General features: G+C 33.6%; 1 protein-coding gene and 1 pseudogene across 1 annotated transcript in view; one reads left to right on the plus strand and one right to left on the minus strand.

Annotated features, from left to right (window-relative positions):
* The window catches only part of LOC119641043 (centaurin-gamma-1A), a 243,715-nt gene that overhangs the window by 62,173 nt on the left and 161,858 nt on the right, over nucleotides 1–19,684 (minus strand). The window lies entirely within an intron of this gene.
* Nucleotides 10,111–15,840, plus strand: LOC119641061 (annotated as a pseudogene).

Raw genomic sequence — 19,684 nt, forward strand, 5'->3', positions numbered from 1 at the left:
TATTTGAATCAACTTTTCAACATAAATCTGCACTTATTTGGCCAGTTTGCATCAGTATTACTAGACATTACATGCCCATTGAACTTCAAAGGTATACTAAGAGGAAACGTGTTATGGAATCCTTTACGTGCGCTTTGATTCCGAACATGCTCTTGTCGATATATCGATCAAATTAACACTTGATTTAGATCAGCTACTCTTTGAGAATGGAGCTAAGAAACCGCTCGAGTGTAACTGAATGCTTGGCATTGCTAGGTCACCGCATCTCCTTATAGATTGAAGAGCCATAGAGAGAAATTGCATGGCAATGTAAAATATATGATATACCCACTATAAGAATGGTCATGACGCTAATGACGATTACCCAAAAGCATTATAGACCAAATCAGATTGTACCCAAGCCGACAGATATCGTGGTGGTTGGGTCTACTCGAAAAGATGGGTGCTAGATAGATCTCGCTTTGTCCACAGAGAAGGGTTTGTTCAGTGTTCAATCTTCAATGCCTGGTGCTCCAACTTGGTGTACGCCCTCTATGTGACGAAGTATTGTCGTATAGGCTGGGGAAGAGCAGCCACCTCGTGCATAAAACTTCATAAACACATGGCGTTCTTTTAACCATGTTACTTGGGGAACTATGGGAACTTAAGTTAAGTTCTTTGCACACGAAAAGAGTCATTATTAAAAACCTTCTTTGCTCTAAGTTGGTAGCGCCATATAAAAAAAAATTGATCCAAGCCGAATATCATCAACCTTTTCCTAACATTTTTTATTTTGCAATATTTGAAATTAACGTAATTAAGTTGAACCTTTAATGATTTGTTTTGCTATGCCTAATAGGACAGAAGCTTTATGAATTTAGGAAATAATTTCATAAAAATATGTATATATGTTTTTAAATAAATTCGTGTTTGTTGTTCACTTATTTAAATAAATTCCTAATTGATTTCAATATACTTGGGTAAATTGTGAATTTTTGTGAAATTTAATTTTTGTTATATTCTTCTTTTTTTTAGTAAAACGGGTTTCAATTTGTTTCTCATTCATTCGGCATTTACCATTGTTTTGAACATTTTTAATCAAGTTTATGTCTAAAAGCAAGCAAAAAATTTACATTCGGTTTGAGCTGAATATTTGATGCTCACTATCTCTATGATAAATATGGAACTGTTAACATTGTTGTTCCACTTTAAACTTGGTAATGGATTTGGGCGTATTTTTTTAGTTTATGAAAACTTAATAAAGATCTATGTAAAAAATACCTATATTATATATTGATGCTCCGCGATTATTGAAAAGATTTTTTGATTTGCATTAAAAAAATTTTTTAACCGCGACGCGGTTAAAGTGACAGAGAGGAATTTATTAACTGTTCGGGATAAGGTATTCCTTGCGATGCTCTAACAATGTTTCCTTCGTTTGATGAACTCATGTGCAAAGCTGATTTTAAAAAGTTTGCGTATAAGAGTAATATTGAAACCAGGCATAAATCTATTAATACTACCACTACTAGTGGCCACTAAAGCGTCTTTAAGATTACTATTTATAGTTTGAAATATATTAGATAATCATCATGTTATTGTTATAAATACTCTACCTCACCTGATTTCCGTTTTTCGCGATCGGAAACGACTAAGCTTTTAGCACGTTTTACACGCAACGACCGCCTTCTTATGCTTCGTAGAAAAACTTCAGGCATACGAGAGAAACGTTGCGGAGTATCCGGAGCTTTGGCGCGTTCGGGTAAAAAGAAATTCTTAACTGCCAACATTTTATTCGATTCTTCTTTTCTTATTTTCTTTATACAGCTTTTTAAATTTATTTTGTATTTATTTAAAACGCTGTATTATTGTAATTTGCTCTTGAAATTTTTTCGCTATTTTTGTTTATGGTTTATTATTTATGGGTTTGTTTTTGCTCTTCCTTCTATTGTTTAACAAATTTTATATAATAAACTTTGGCATTTCGTGCAATGACGATAATAAAATTAGTTTTAGTATGCAGCGGAGGTAGTCGAGCGACAATTCTTTCTAAATGTCTGACATACATTCTACTCTCAAATAAACTAAAAAAAAAAAGATGTGTCAGTAAGAACGTACACAAAAAAAGGCACAAATATGTATATGCATATATAGTAGATTTTAAATATTTGCTTTCCTTTGTTTTTGTAATTGTCATTTATTTTAACGGCTTGGTAAGAGCTTTTAAGTGTTGTTAATCATGACTAGACAGTATTTAACGCAATTTTTTATATTTTTTATTTTTTCTACATTTAAATTTTCTGAAGTTACACTTTCTTTCTTTTGTATTATTAATTTTACAAGCGTCAATTAGATTACTCGGTCTTTTTTTTGTGTGTTACTTATGCCATCAGTTTATTTAAATTTTTGTAATATTTCTTTCATATTGTTTCCATATCTAACAAGATTTTTGTTTTGTTTTTCTTTTACTACTATTATACCCGGTTTTTAATTTAACACGCAATTTTAAACAATTTCACAAGCTAACACAACTTGCGGCTCTACCCTCTCTGTAGCAACATCAAATCATGACTAAAAAATACCACGTAAAGCATTATATCAGTGAGGGTAGTTTTAATTTTCTTGATATACTGTGCTGTAGCGACAAATGACATGCGATTCTTTAAGTTGCTTTTTGAATTGGATTTTGCGGATCGACCATAAAGATTATGATAAACAGTGTCAACAGCGAAGAGCGACTGCGGTTATAGAAAAGCTAAGCTAAGCGTTCGCTCTTGATAGTTTTCAGAGAGTCTTGAGAGCCTTAGTACACTACATTCAGTTAACACTAGCAATGTAAAGGACCGTTTTATTTATTTAAATCTAATACCGCGGATTAGTTAGAAAAAGCGGAAAGCAAACTAAAGATGATCTTTTATTATTAGTTTAAGGCGTGATATTATTAAAAGATGCTTATCTTAAAGTAAAACAAATGAAAATAAAATAGTCGAGCTAGACTCTACACCAGATTGTCTAACGCAATTCTTATTTTTGCCATAGAATTATTACGTGGTCAATATTCAGCATAGTCCATTTTTACATCAAATTACTATTATAGGTCAATTTTTATCTTAAGATATTAAAACTTAGACATTTTTGATCTAAAATGCAACAATTGTTGTGAAAATCATTACGTAGAGAAGATTCCAAATATAGGCTGGGATGGTCCAAATTTGGTGCAGTTTATTTTGTTTATCTTAAATTATTATTATGATCTGATTTTCATCGTGAAGAAATGAAAATTGGTTTTTTTTGTCAGATAAACTGCAGCTTTCGTTATATGAGAGGGGATTTAAAAAATTGCCCCAGCCAGCCTAAAGTTTTTATACCAATTTAGGATGGCGAAATGCTATTACGTAGCCAATTTGGTCAAGAAATTTTGAAAAAGCGGACCGATTCGAACCATATAGCGTTCGTCAGCACGTCGATGTACCAAATTTTATCAAAATATTTCAAAATTGCGACCTCCAACTTGAACACAAATTAACATCGTTAGACTTCGGACGGTCAGAGACACAAACGGACGGACCGGCTAAGATCGATTCGGAAAATGATTTTGAACCGATAGGTATAATAAAAGATTTCTGCGCATTACGTACGTCCGCGTATTTTTAATATACTCTCTATGTAGGACACAATGTGTAGAATACGTAAGAAAAAAAATAGTAATAAAAATTTGTGAAGGGAACAAATTTACTCTCAGAAAAGTCAAAAACACCTTTCATAAGAAATATACAGGGAAGTATATTTTGTTCTCAGCAAGTAGATTTTACTCTCAGTAAAGCCAAAAATGCCTTTCATAAGAAATATACAGGGAAATAAATTTTATTCTCAGAAAGTAGATTTTACTCTCAGTAGATTTTACAAGGTGGCAGCCATCAAATTATAATTGGAGGCAATTTTTATAAAAATTTTATGAAATGTATTGCGAAACAAATGAAATGAATGAATGAACATAAGCAGTCGTGTAACAGAATTCGATTATGTCAAGTAACATGTGCATGATATCAGTAGTGTACGCATTAATATAAAAGGGGAAATTTTAACATAATAGTCTTTTATGTGATCTCTGTTGCGTCCATTCCGTCAAGATTTCGGATTTTTTTTGCAATTTGTTGTTTTGCTCATAATCTTCTCAATGTTTTTTATCTCTTTTTTTCGCATTTCAGGTAATTGTTGAGAGACTTGACTATACCATGGTATGCTGTAACACTTTACTTTCTTACAACAACGACAACAACTATAAATAATAAACTGCCGAAAGAAAACAAGAAATGTTCAAAAAAGAAATAACAAATATAAATGACTTGCAATCGAAAGCAAACTACTCACACACACATAGCCCAAAAAAAAGCGGAAATAAATTTTCGTTTATAATTTCGAAGTTTTTTTTCACATTTTGTGACGTGACGTTGTCACACTTATAGCTACTTCTGTGGGTAAAAAGCATTTGTCAATCGTTTGTAACGCATAAAAACGCACCTTAGGTAAAGTAAAACGTATTCAATCAATAAGAATCATTTAAGCTTCGTAAATCTGTCCGTCCGTTTGTTTGTTAATATATTGAAAGCCTCCTCAAAAAAAAATCTAGTCTGATCTTAAAGTCCTCCTACTCATTGTCCTCGGTATGATTTCTGAAACCAATTAATCGGTTAGTAAAAGGCAAAGATCTAAAAGCCATGAATATACGTACCTCTTAGTATTAGTTTCATAATAATCAAAAGCATGAACATGTACATTACTTTTACGTTAATTTTTTGATAAGTTGTGATACATATACACGTGTGTGCAACCTATTTGCTTTGTTGTTATGACTAACAAAGCTTCTATAGGGTTTCGCAAATGCTTGTGTTGCAGAAGAACAAGTATCATAAGGTCCATAGCGGGAAATACCAATTGGACAGATAAACTCTGCTTTCTTATGCCAATTTCATTGTCCAACTGTTTGCTAAAATTAGACAAATTCAAAGCAAGCAAGAAAATTCCACAAAATTGCGCCCACTATCTTCTATTTAAAGAAAAGAAAATGAGTATTGAATACGCGGGACCCATTTTTATTATTTTTGCGCAGATTGTCTACGATTACCTGTTGTTTTAATCGTTTTATCAGTTCAAGTGAGTTTTGAGTAATGACCAGAGAAACCCTATGTTTTTTCATCCTTTTGAAAACGTCTGCTTTTTCATCTTTTTCTGTACATTTCATGTTGGTGTGTCCCTCAGCCGATTTTTGTTGCATGTTTAATACTAATAAAAGCAATCTTCGTGGTTTTCAACGATTTTGCCAAAATTTGAAGCCGCTGGTCTTCTTTTTTGCGATCGGAGAACTGACAGACGCACGGATATACGAAGAGATTAACAGACACGCCCGCACAGATTCGGAATTTGCTAATAATTAAAAATCTATATGCACATTATAAGATTACTGAATATTCAAACGTTTTAAAAATGCATCGGTCGAAGCATTCGTAAACAGTTTTTGAACGTCGGATAAGATGTTTACTGATTATGTTCGCTTATATAACAAGAGTTGTAGCTAATTACTAATGTATTCTCGGAGTGGACGTTATGTTAACGATCTTTACGATCCTAAAAGCAAAGTGTGAATTTTTTTTGCTTAATCGGTAGGTACTTTCATATAGATTCACGTAATATAGGTGAATATAGGCGACATTTTCTAGTTTGGCCGCACTAGAGTGTCCAATTTAGGTGTTTTTTCATATGCATTTTTCGCTAACATACGATATTTCAAATACTGTTAAAAATAGTTCCCATAAGCAGAATTTGAATTTGTTTAGTTTGTTTGAAAGGTAGTTTTATATGGATTCATGAAATGTCCACAAAATTATTACCTTTTTTTTAATATGGACGGACTAGGCTCTCAAACCAACTATATCTCAATTGTAATTATTTAACATGAGCTCTTTTAAGTCGTTAACAGAGGTATGTTAACAGAAATGGTAGGTGTCTTTACTAGTTAAATTCGAATTTATCTTCACACCCTTAAAAATTTTTACCTATATATATATATATATATCATATGCAAATATTCGGTAGTACTTACGAATGCGATTAACTTAATTTATTCGCATGGGCCAATTAGAAAAATTTTTTTTTGGAAAGGTCATGGAATGGATGTGTATCGAATAATTGAAATTAAGTAGTAAAATTCTCCTTTCTTCTTTCATTCAACATAGATACCAATAAAATTGAGAGGAAAAGGGACAACTGACGCTCATGCTAAACTCAATTAATAGGTGAAATTGAAATAAAGCTATGTTGAGTGTGCATACGTTAAGGTTGAATGTCATCTTACTATACATTGCCCCGAAAGTAATCAGGCCGTTAGTGTCGCACACCGAGTTTCTTTTTAGAGGAAAAAATGTGATAGTCGTTATATTTTGTAAACTAGAACAAAAGTTTTCGCACTCTTTTCTGATAGACTGCAGTTTAACGCACAATTATAATGTGAACAGTTTAACAAATAGAATAAAGCAGAAGTTTTCTTATTGCATTCTTTTAATACGGTGTAAAAGAAAAAAGAGTTAAAGTCGAATTTTTGTATACCTTGAACATACATTAGGACGATAGTTGAATTCGCACATACGCACACACATACACACCTACGTATTTATGTATGGATATATATACGTACATTGTATGCATATATACATACATTGTATTGTGTATCTATATACACATAAATACGTATGTGTGTGTATTGTGTATATATATATATATATATACATAAATACGTAGGTGTGTGTATTATATGTATGTACATACCTGTATACATATATATACATACATTGCATTCACTTTATTTAAGGTTATTAAAACATATGCGTGCAGCGGTTTAGAAAACTGGATGAAAAGTATGTCTCTTTAATGGAAGAAAAATTTTATAATCATACACTGGATGAATATTGATTTTAGGAAGGACCACACATGTAAATATATAAAGTTTTTGATGATATGTTGAATATGTTCAAGAGCAATGGGTTTTAATTTGGACTGGACGTGTTATACATGCAAATGCCGTTGGTTATATCCCCAGGTTTGATTTTACAAAAATATCGGCCAACTGTATTAGCTTAGCTAGCGTGTTGGTTAGCACTTTCTCAACGACATTTGGTTTCATCGTTTGTTTTCGGAACTAACGAAATCGACTTTGTGCGTCGCTTTAAAACTTTTAATAAGAAACAAATATACCGAAGCCCGAAAGTCTATTGAGTTCCAAAAACTAATTTGTTTACGATCCAAAAATTCTTTATTATTTTAATTAAAATGAAAAAATAATAACGAGTATCCCCTTAATTGGAATTAAGGATCTATTTACTTTAATTTGCATATAAGGCCCACGAAATGTCCAAGTATCAAAGCGCAAACTTGCGCGACATTGCATTGAAGGGAACACATATACATTAATACATATTGTTTCACGTCTATGCATAAGCGATAAAGCATTTATAACTGAAAATAACTTCTATGTCATTCTAAGGGTCCAAGGGTATCTGTAGTTTTTAAAACTATTTGGAGTTCTCGCACTGCGCCCTTCTGCAATCTTTTTGTTATGCGACCAATGACGGATTTCAAATATCCTTTGTTGGTGGTAACACCATACCTCAACCAAGGTGATGTATTAACATACATCACCTATGTCTACCCATATAGAGTATGCACAATTGGAATTTGCTACAACGAATGCATAATAAAGAAAAAACGTCAGTAATGATAGTTACACTAAATATGAAGGGACTATTTAAGCAAGAGCAGCCTACTTTTAGGGGCTATGCGAACTAAGCAGTAATCAATATAGCAATGCAAACGCGCAGCTTATAGAAATGAAAGGTTCGGGCTGTACTTCTGCTGCTTATACATATTAATAGAAATTCGACACGAAATACTTCGTCATATGCAGTTTAAGCAAAAAAGAAAGCAATAAAAGCAAAAAAGGAAAATCGAAAAAAAAGAATAAAAAAATTTGCTAGCATATGCGATAAGTGAATCAGAAAAGTATGTCAACGAGTTTGAACTATGAAGAAACGAAATAAAATATTGGATAAATAAACTAAAGGAATTGAATTATTTAAATTTTTTTAATTGAATTTTTGATTTATTTATTTTTTTTTTTTTAAAGAGTGATTAATTCGTAATGCTTTTTATCGGAGTTTTCATCGTAGCTATTAAATCATTTTATTTGTAGTTTTTCAACATATTAAAACATATTTTTCATTGGCAACCATAATGGCCACTTTTACTTTAATGCCACTAAAAGCTCATAAATTTCTGGTTTGCTTTTTTAATTTAATTTTATATATATACATATGTATATATATATAAAAAAATAATAATAGTAATATAAATAAAAAAAATTTTTTTCGCTTCTCTAGACACACCGTATTTAAATAAAATTCTATGTACGTTCACTGTGTCTTGGCTTTGGAGTATATGCAGCATAAAACGAATAAGTTAACACAGAACAAAAAAGAGGATAAAAGCATACAAAAAGTCGAGAGAATTATCTAAAAAAAGGGCAAATAAAAGATGGTCGTCGTCATTATCGTCATCATTGTAGGTATCTTTACCATATTTAACATTCTAAGCGCTGAAGTCCTAAGCCGTTATGGACGGTGCTTAAGATTTTGGCACAATTATTAGACATCATGAAAAGAAGGTACTATTAGTCGCATGCATGAACTGTTCGCTTAGAATAACACAATTTTTGCGTGAGGTAATTATTGATTTAATAATTACTAGTAACTGTTCATCGTTTTCCTAAGCATTTCGATTAATTGTTGTATTTAATTAGTTGTTTTTCGCAAATAATTAATTTTTGTTTCTTCTGGATTTAAATAACTTTTAAGGCTATTGAAATTATGGACCGTATTCAGATGAAGTTGAATCATTGATAAGTAAGTCAGTGCCGTATTGCTGAAATCATTTCCTTTAAGCGTTTTTGAAGATAAACGTAGAATATCATTTTATAGAAACTATCGAATTGTCACTAGATTTTAGTCGTGGCGGTATATATTTTGATATTGGCTTCATTTTAACTTCGTCATGTGCAAGCTTTTATAATTAAAACAAATATAAATTAAAAAAGCTATTTATGTACATAAAAAAACTTTGTTTGAATTTGTTGGTAGAATAACACATGAGCTCACTGTGTTATTCTTACGATAGTGAACAGCAAGCAAGCAAATTCTTGTCAAGTAAACAACGAAAAATATATATTTCAAATTGCATGTAAATAAAGACTATGCAATAAAGAAGAAAGACAATTAATTTTATGTTAAATTAAATTTGCATTAGTAAATGGCCCTAATTACGCTGGTACCACGGCAAGTAAATTATGTACAGCAAATTAATCCCAAAAATTCGTTTCAGTTTGAAAATTTTCCGAATTTTGTTTTTTAGCCAAGAAATTCTACACAAAACTGTCTGTACTGATTATAAATTACGTTTTAACTGCTCGATATGAAGATGATGTGTCAGTGGAAATCTAAGTACTGCAAGTTCATGCCAGAATGCAAATAAGATTAGCTTTATTTTGTTTTATTTTACCCATCTATACATGAAATTCAACTAAAAAAAATAGCAGTCGAATTCAGTGCAACTTAATAGAAAATCTTATACTAATTGTTTTAACACTAGTATACAATAAAAAGGAAGATAAAAAGAAGAATAATAAAAACAAAGTAAGATTCAAAATAACTTAAAACGTTAAAAATAATAATTCATGTATAGAGAGAAAAAAAGAAAAAAAAATGTACACTGCTAGCACAGAAGCACACCAGCAACAGGAACACATCCAGGTTGCAAGTGAACCCCTAAACCATTGCAAAATGCATAAGCTTGGCAACCTACACGTTAACAACGCAATATTAATTTAAATAAAAAATGAGATATTAAGAATGAAACGTTAGTTTAAGTACGACATAGGTAAATCGTGCATATTAAGCAAAGTTGCTTTAATAGACTTTAAAAAGTCTGATAATGAGAGTAAGTGGTAGACATCGTTTAGGTTTCTGTCAACTAGCTCTGAGCGCGTTAAACCGCTCATAATTGTATTTACGTTGACTAAGCTTAATCATGGTAAAGCGCCTAGAGAAGCGGTTAGAAACGTTAAAACTTATATCACCAAGTAATGCGGGCGAGTCAATAGCACCATTTGTTACTTTGATTAAGAAGGAAACCCTAAGAACAAATCTACGTTTCTCAAGTGGTAAGGATAATAGAAGGAACCTATTTTCATAGAGTGCAAGATAGGCAATCGGGTTGCAACCCAAATTCCTAAGGGCAAACAGCAAGAATTGCTTTGGATAGATTCAATTGAATCTACGTAGCACCTATATGAAGGAGACCACACAACTGAGGCATACTCGAGTAAGGGTCTAACCAAACACATGTACAGCCTTTTCGTAATGTAGGGATCATCAAGCTCTTTGGACCACCTTTTTATAAAACCAAGCGTGGAGCTAGTTTTGCTTAAAGAGAGCTCAATATGCTAGTTAAAACGTAATCTATGGTCAAATAGAACGCCTAAATCTGTGAACGAATCGGCGTCCTCCAACCTGTGCGAATCGATGAGATACTGACTTCCCTCTTGAGAAAAAAAGCTTCTTACAATTTATTTAAAAAATATTTCTTGCACAGAATTAAAACGCGACTACAACACGCACGCAGAGTTGCCAATGTAAAATATTTTTATGAAGGATGTTAATATACCAACTTTGTCCTTTCTCCTATGGAATCCGCTTATAACATTGTTTTCGAAAAGCCAGAGAAATTTTTACTTTAAAACATCCTAACTTATTACAGTAGGATGTGCACGGTACAGATTACTTGGTCTAATAAAATTTTTGGCGTAGATAAACTCGTTTCTATGTATACTTTGTTACCATAGAAAGATTCATTTTTCGCGAAAACTTTGCAATGAGATGTTGGGTCGATGTGGTTCATATTTAGGAAAGTTAATCAAAGAGCTTACTGCTTTTTTTACACACATTTTCATGTCGTTCTAAGCTGGACGCAGCAAATTTATATGGCAATATTAATTATAAAATTAAAAAGAGTAGATCTTGTTGCAATAAAACGTACATATGAGTAAAGATTTCCAAAAATCAGAAATTGCCCTTGCTCATGTCGTATGCTAAAGTAAAAAAACATAGTTGTTCGATTTTTGTTGTAAAACATTGTAAAAGGAAAAATTTTTTGTTGTGTAATCTGATCATTTTTCAACCGCGTACGTACTTGGATTCAAACATGTTAGTGCGGCAACCCTGTGTGGTCAAATAATGAGTATAAGGAAGTAGATATAGACAGATATAAAGATAGAGTACGATTTTAGACCAAGGCCAAGAGTCGAACGCCATGAATCGAACAAAAACAATATTTTTTGTTGCCTTTAAAGTAAAAGAGATGAAGACGTTATGGTGGGCCTCAACTCCCCAGCTTTCATATAATGCCTTTCCAAAATAAAACGTTTTATGGAAAACGATCAAAAAAGGTGATCTGAACCAAACCACTTTTAATAACTTTCGTTCTTGGGCCAGGACAGGACGGTGTACTAAATTTCATCGAAATATCTCAAAAATTTCTGCTTGTAAGATGGCTGTTTATGAGACGCGAAGCGGGACATTCTGGGTATTGCGGACAGCGGCACATATTAAAGGTACCTTTAACACAAGTTGTGTATATAGCTTTTGCTAAATTTGTACAATTGGCATTAAGTGCAGAAGCAAGAAGTTTCATGTCATCTGTGGTAAGCCTTCGAAGTAGTCAGTACATTCTCCTTGATGATTTCTGTTCAGTCAAAACGAGTATCATGAAACGATTTCCATAATCGTTGACAAATTGAGGAATACTGACGACGATAATGCGAGGATACATTATCGTACGACGGATTTCGACGAAGGATTACGACGACGAAAAAACAAGTTTATTATAAATCTGAAGTCTTTTTACGAATATATAGATAAATTTCGGTAAACGAGTTGGAGGGTCTATATAATGTTGTTTATTAATTGGTTGACTCATTGAGGAGAACACTTGTTCCCTTATCATTGTTGATCTGTTTCTGGGTCGTAAATATAAATTCACGTCTAATGACCGGTAATTATGTGATTCATCTCAGATCATCGGCTGTTGCATGCAGCCATTCGGACATGATATTTTTTCTTTAAATTTGACTAAATTCTTCTAATGACATTATATTTCAAATATTGACTAATTCTCCAATCTTGTTTCATCTATTTCGGAGTACCAGATGTTGATTTTTCGATATTTTAATCAGGGGTACACGATTCGAAAGTTATATATGATAAAAACTTGCTTTCAGCCTTCAGGTGTTGGGAATCTGTAAATCGACTTTGCTTGAATATAGCATTTTTCTTGTTTTACGTAAAGATTTCATTTCCTTGATTGATTGCAGCATTTCTTATTCTTCGTATTAACCTAGTTTTGTGTAAAGTGCTGCCAAAGGAAATGACCGTTTAAAAGACTGCAATTTAAAATTACAAACTGAGCCCTTTTCTTTCAAAATGCCTTGGGCAATAAATGTAACAAATGTTTTTGTGCTTATTAACGATTTATATATACCTATTCCATAAGGGATAGTAGCAGAAAAGAAAGAAACAAAATTGTTAAATGAAGATGGGATAAGACCGGAAGAAAATGCTTTTGATTTTTCCAAATTAATCACTTCATTAGTATTCCATAGTATGGGAAAAATCATTACATTAATCTAATGGTAGTGATGATTTGAAATTCATGATTGTTGCTCTCTTATGTAAAACCGAGCAACATAGGACTGTGTAGGAACGAAAACCACATCTTAGGATAAAAAGGCTGAGGGTTGAGATATGTGAAAGAGAACTTTTCTCTTTTTTTTGGTATTGTACAAATTGCTTTGTTATTTTAATAAAAACTAAAAGCAATAATTTATATTTGTATTGCATTGCGTAACAAACGGTAATATGAGTTTTCAAAGCAAAAAATTAAGCATTAGGATTTAAGGAATTTTTTTTCTTGAAAAATGTTATTCCTTCTTAAATAGAAATTTTAAAATTGAAATTGAGCCGATAGCCTGTGTTGCTAGTGCTCAATGTCTTTTTTTTAGTCTAAGAATTCAATTCATTAGTCTAAAATTAAAATAATAATAATAATAATAAAATTGAAATTGATTGATTTTTTGTTAACTTGTCATCATCTACTGTAGATATGCCTATCGTTCCCTTAAGGGTTAATTTAAAATCTGTAAGTGTGGCTTCTCATTAAGTACATTTTCTTTTGGCGGGTACTAGAGTGCAGCGTGTTATAGGGCGACTGGAGAGTTTCCGCAAAGTAACATTAAAGGGTAGATTTTATTTGCTTGTGGGTGAGGTTTTGCCGAATTACTCTCCATTGAACCGAAATAAATTAAGTTTTTGTTAAAATTTATTTGTTAAAGAGAGGAACAAGTAAATAGCCGGTGAGATGTGGAGACAAGTGGATAGTGCATGATTAATGGGAACGCTGTCCTTGAAGTATGAAAAAGAAAAGTTTGAATTTTTTTTGCTCGTTCGACAGATATTTCTCTATAGATTCACGTGATATAAGTGAATATTAGTTTTCTAGCGTGGCCGCACTAGAGTCTCAGATTTGCGTGCTTCTCCTTGCCCATTTTTCGCTAACATACCAAATTACAAAAACTTGTTTAAAACAGTTCCCGGACGCAGAATTGAAATTTGTTTACCTTGGAAAGGTATTTTCATATAGACTCATGTGGTATCCACAAAAATATTTATTTGGTAGCGCAGACTTGGAAAATAAATTTTCTGAGGGTGTACATCTACCGAAACGTGATATTGTTTTTGCCGCATCTTTATATTTATAACGCAAAGAGACCGATATTTGCATTTCATTATCAATCGCTTCTTTTTATCAATACTATCTGCTACACTGCACCCATCCTGACCATATTCATCATTTATTGCCTTTCTTTGAGGAAATTATGAAAGTACCATTTGTTTAACTAAGAAGTAAAACGTGCCAGTTGCAAAGTGTACAGAAGTAAATGGCGCCAGTGAAGTTGTCAAAGGCGATCAAAAAGGACGTAAGGGAGGGATTAAAGGTGTAAATAGTGGCCAATCCAATATATTCAAAATCGCCAATATGATTATGCAAAGAAATTTTGCTCAGGTCATAATTTTCTCCTTTAACAAAAAAGATTGCGAAGTTTATGCTATGCAAATGGCAAAACTTAATTTTAACACGGCAGATGAGAAGCAACTGGTCGATGAGATTTTCAATAATGCTTTAGACGCCCTCTCGGAGGAAGACTGTTGCCACAAGTTGAAAATGTGTTGGCGTTGCTACGGCGTGGTATTGGTACACATCATGGTGCATTGTTACCAATTCTGAAAAAAATAATTGAAATTGTATTTGGCGAAGGTTTGCTTAAGGCTTTGTTCGCCACGAAACTTTTGCAATTGGCCTGAATATGTCAGCCAGAACAGTTTTATTTACTGCACCTCGCAAGTTTGACGGCAAAGATTTTCGCTAGATATCTTCAGGAGAGTACATGCAAATGGCCGGCCGTGTTGGACGTCGAGATCTTGATGATAAAGGTTTTGTAATCCTTACGATTGATGGGAAGGTATCGCCAGGTGTTGGTCGAGATATCGCCCAAGACAAAGCAGATTATTTGATGTATAACATGGTGCTCAACCTCCTATGAGTTGAAGAAATCAATTTAGAATATATGCTGGAGAGGTTATTTTTTCAATTTCAAAACCAGTCTTTTATTCCAGAACTGTACAAACAAGTTCAGTACAAAAGCAGCAAGAGCTGGATAAGTACAGGATCAACGAGGAGCATAGTTTCGTTTCTTATCATACGTGCACAATTGGACTCCTTGGGTTCTGCACGTTACAGAAGAATAGGCAAAAAACGATGAACCCATACCCTGCAAAAAGGGACAAAACGGGAATATGGAGTTTGTGCCTGTTGTTCACAAACTCATATCTCACATTTTCTCACTACGCGTTTACTATCTGAATGATCTAAGGCCAGCCGACAATTGACGCAGCTTACTCAAAACTATTAATGAGGTTAAAAAGCGTATTCCTAAGGGCCCTCCAGTTCTCAATCCTATTACAGAAATGCATATTAAAGATGCAGACTTTAAAAATATTGTTGACTCGATTCATAAGCTCGAAGAAAGACTTTTTGGTCATCCTCTACGCAGATCTTCCAATACTTCTTCCGGGTACACCCTTTACAAAGGAAAGTTGACGGTACTAGAGCAATTGAAAATTGTTGAAACCAAGTTAAAAGAGGCTCGCAGTCTATTACAAATGGACAAGTTAAAATTCCGTAAACGGGTTTTGCGACGCGTACAATATTGTATTGCCGCTGAAGTTATTGAATTCAAAGGACGCGTGACTTGCGAGCTTAGCCCAGCCAACGAACTATTAATAACTGAAATGATATTCAACGGTGTTTTCAATGACTTGACCACTCCGCAGACAGTGGCATTGCTGTCGTGGTTTGTATGCTGAAACGATAAAATGTACAGAAGAACATTCTAGTCGTTTGCGTTCTATGCAAGAGTTGGCTAGAAGACTCGCTAAAATCTCAACTGAATGCAAATTGGAATTAGATGAAGAAGCTTATGTAGAGAAATTCAAACCATTTCTTATGGATGTGGTTTTGGCTTGGTGTAAAGGCCCATTTTTTCTTAGTGTATGTAAAATGACTGACATATTCGAAGGATCTATAATACGACGAATGCGCTGTCTTGAAGAATTATTGCGACAAATATGTGAAGCTGGTAAATGATATGTTCCTTCTTCTTAGTAAAGGAAACGAAAATTGGTTTTAATCATTAAATTTATTTTGATTTCTATACCGAACTTCTAAAGGGTTCCTCTTAAATATACTCCATTTACTAAAAAATTGTAATCCTTACGTACTTCTTCGAAGGTGAGCGAGTCAAAATATTTGCTTATAATTAATAATTTTGTTTATATATTTAAAATTACAAGAAGCATGGGTCACGTTTTAGAAATTATACCAATGTTTTCTTTGTCTACTTTTAGGCTACTTTCCAAAAGGAAAATACTTAGTATCCAAATTCCAACGGAACGCTCTTTCTCTTTATATTTTACTTGGGTTTTTCATAAAAATTCCAAAGGAACGCATTCAAAAGTGAAATATGATAGCGCTAAAGTACGTCATTTCCTTAGCGTAAGAATGACTAAATATTTTTTTATTTTGTAACGTCCGCGCGTGTAGATGTAGGGGGTTTTGGTCGGTCGGCTTGTCTTCTGTTCCTTGCAAGAGAGTGGTGTGCAATACAATAGCGGAATTCCGTTAATTAGCGTCTCTTTCCGTAATTGTCCGCTCATTGACAATTCAAAGAGAGAAGTTATGAAAAGGGAACAAAGGCCTAAGTTCGTCTGCACAGCATAAGGATGTGTTCTGCATTTGAAAATTGTACGCTCTTTTCTTTCGGGCTACTACCGATGACTGAAAAAGAGACTGACAGGAAAGAGACAAAACAAGTCATTTCGAGATTGAGTCGTCGTGTGAAAGTCAATGTGAAGACATTGTGTTGTGTTGCCATTTTTGTATGCATAAGAAAAATAAGCAAAATTGAAATTTTAAATTGAGTGCGGTAGTGAAGCAAATTAAAAAACTAATGTACATCTAAAGTACTATTCCAATATAAGCTTACAAATAATAAAAAATAAAACTTGAACATGTTCACGCTAAATGTGACGAACGATTAATTTACAAATCAAAATGATCAGAATATGAAAGGACACAACTAGATAAGTGACAGAAAAATGATATTAAAAACTGTTTTAAACTTAGATTCTAAAAAATAGCTGAAAAAACCCAAGTATTGGACAGTACTGCTTGGAATCTTTTGTACACAGACGGTTTCTTCTCAACCACATATTTCACGAAAGTACTTCAACTTTCATAACCGAAGCCAGAGCTATCCTTCACGCTGCCAACCTTGCCCATAAAAACAAACTCAAAAACGTCATTGTAACCGACAGTTTGTCTGTATTACAAGCTGTTCGGAATCCTTCGACTTCGAGATATAATTACTACACCCGACGGAAAAATTAAAATGTTATGGGTACCAAGTCACATCGGTTTACTGGGAAATGAGCAGGCTGATCGAGCGGCAAAGCATGCTGCTTCTGCTCCTCTAATTATGGATGATGTCATGGAAAAGTTGGATCTTCAAAGATACATTGAAAGAAAAGTTACAGAGAAAATTACAGAAGGAAATCTACAATACCATCATCAACACTACTCTTTTATTAACCCTCAATTAACTCCACCTCTATATCGAACAAACGTTGAGAAAACCAAGATCCAAACATTCTCGAGAATTCGCCTTGGTCATACAATTGCAACTCACCAATGGATCCTGAAGAAGTCTTCTTCCCCAATCTGCTGTTGTGGACAAACACTTACTATAAAGCACATTCTCTGCGACTGCCTCAACTTTTCCTCGGCTAGAAGTATTGCATTTGGAACGATTAACCCTGTGAACATTCTACAATCAGCTTCAGAACAGAATATCAATTCAATATATTACTTTTTTAATACTACTAAGCTCACTATCTAATATCCATTTATTTAAATTAGAGCCGATAGCCTGTGTTGCTAGTGCTCAATGTCTTTTTTTTAGTCTAAGAATTCATTTCATTAGTCTAAAATTAAAATAATAATAATAATAAACTTAGATTCTAAAAAAATAAAAGAAAAAGCTTTAATCAGAAGCTGATCGAAACTGTACCTATATTTTTAAATTTGTGACACCTTTATAAGTGTAATAAATAAAGAATAAATAATAAGTAATAATAAAAGTAATGAAAAAAACAACAAAACCAATTTAACAAAGCACTTTAAGAGGAACTGTTAATTTCAATATATATATATATGCCTATACCTACATATATATTTAAAGCAATCATACAGTGTACAAAACTGGAAAATTCGAAAAGAAAAACATGCATCTAATTTCTGGCTGGAGACGAAGACGTGGAGCATTACTTGTCGGTCATAGGAAAAAGGTGGAAGGAAATTATCTGGCATGAAGGGAAGATCTTCATCGAATTTCCAAGTTTATATGGTAAGCGCGGTGAATGTGGCGGGAAACAAAAATGGTATTATCACGCAGTAGTAAGTAATCTCTTTTATTTGTAAGTTCTTTGTTTCCATCAAAAAAAAAAAGAAGAATGTAACAACAATGTCTGAGGCTTAAGAGACAATCATGGTTTCGTGAGGATGTGTGTGTGAGTGACTGTAGCATTGGGCAGTGACTTAACGGACCAACAGGCATATAAGCATAGATTAAGGGACAAGAGTTCAGTACCGACTGGCCGATAGGACCGTTAATTAGCCGTATGGCGGCAGTGACTTTGATGATATATATATATAACTTATTCTTTTTTTTTGAGAACGTAACTGGACTAGCCAGTCAAAGCAAATTGTAGCCCCGGCTCAACGCGTTACAATTTATAGAATTTTGCCATAAATTTTTTTCACAGTAATACACTTGTCAAGAACTGATTTACTAAGTGGATTGTTGCGTTATAAGAAAAAGGGGTTTGTTTAAATAAAAGAATACAAAAAGGGTTAGATTTACTTATACATTGGATACTGGGGACGATCGCAGGTCCAGTGATATTTTAATTTAAGTAATGTATTGTTTATACCATATGAAAATTACACCTAAATTAATCTGTTATCAATATAAATTAGAAAGAGATGTACTTTTTTTGATGTGCAGCAAGTACTTTTTCGTGACAACTGATTGGTGACGGTGACAGCCTGTTTTGCCGAAAACGGGATAATAGTGGTACACATGGTATATGTTACGCATGAATCGAACGTGTTCCCTCAGCTTTTGGTGGAGTGGAACATTAGGACAAACTCTGCAGGCATCACTACCGATCTGTGGACGCTTAAAAACCACTGTATTGATGAAGCATCCTCGATCCTGACGAGAAAGGTTCATTGTGCTCGTTCCTTAGCTCAAACACGCTTACGAATTTTAGAACTTTCCTTGACATGGAGTACGGCGAGGCGTTATAAATTGTTCGCCAAACTCATGCGCGATTCTGCATATAAAGTGTCGGGACGTTCCAGTCTCTCCCTGACAAAATCCACACAAATCGGTAAATGAGGCAGCCGTATTTTCCCGGCAGTGTATGTGGTGGTTGTGTTCGCGGTAGAATCGCATAACCAAAAGCATAGGTTGCTGTCTCAGTAGCTTGTTACTTACTGAGAGATTTTATATATTTTTTTTGTTTGCTGTTGCCCTACGCTACCCTTCGAGTAGCTAGCAGATTTTTTCTGGACACATTACGACATCATCCTTTCGATGTAATTTTTTGGTACGGCCAAAAATATTGTGAAGATTGCGTTTCCACCTTCTCTGTTGGTTAAAAAATAGAGGATTTCATTGCCCCCAAACTCCAAAGTGTATCAGAATGGTTGCCGGCACAAAGATGCAGAAGCGTTGGAACTAACTTACACTACTCCGACCTACATCGTGTTCAATGGTTCGGTTCCGTAACTTTACAAAATGGAGAGCTTAATATTTTTACAGAGAGAGAGAGAGAGAGAGAGAGAGAGAGAGAGAGAGAGAGAGAGA

The sequence above is a fragment of the Glossina fuscipes genome, unplaced genomic scaffold, assembly GCF_014805625.2.
Source record: "Glossina fuscipes isolate IAEA_lab_2018 unplaced genomic scaffold, Yale_Gfus_2 142, whole genome shotgun sequence".
NCBI lineage: Eukaryota > Metazoa > Arthropoda > Insecta > Diptera > Glossinidae > Glossina > Glossina fuscipes.